The following is a 295-nucleotide window of genomic DNA, read 5'->3' as shown; positions in this document are numbered from 1 at the left end:
AGGGTGGGCACTGCCGCCCGCCCCGCGCAGCCTTGCGCCCCCGCCCTGGCTCCCTCTGAGCCTCCCGGGGCTCTTCCCACTGCCCCCAGCCCTGCGTGGGTCCAGCCTTCTCCCTGGGACCCCCTGGCATCAGAGCAACGCTGTAGGACATGCCAGCATCGGCAGGGAATGGGAGGGGACAGGCAGGGACCCCTGGCCACGGCCCCTGCTCTGTACCCAGTGCTGTTGGCGGGGGCAGGATTAATGCCCACTCCCAGCCTGGGCGCTGCTCTGGTAGGATGCGGCCGGGGGGCAG

General features: G+C 71.5%; 1 protein-coding gene across 2 annotated transcripts in view; it reads right to left on the bottom strand.

The window, feature by feature from the left end:
- Window positions 1-295, bottom strand: part of FBXL16 (F-box and leucine rich repeat protein 16) — a 10,557-nt gene that overhangs the window by 8,796 nt on the left and 1,466 nt on the right. The gene's annotated exons all lie outside the window — the stretch shown is intronic.

This window comes from Aptenodytes forsteri, unplaced genomic scaffold, assembly GCF_000699145.1.
Source record: "Aptenodytes forsteri isolate BGI_AS27 unplaced genomic scaffold, ASM69914v1 Scaffold26, whole genome shotgun sequence".
Taxonomy (NCBI): Eukaryota; Metazoa; Chordata; class Aves; order Sphenisciformes; family Spheniscidae; genus Aptenodytes; species Aptenodytes forsteri.
This window is presented reverse-complemented; position numbering and strand designations above follow the sequence as displayed.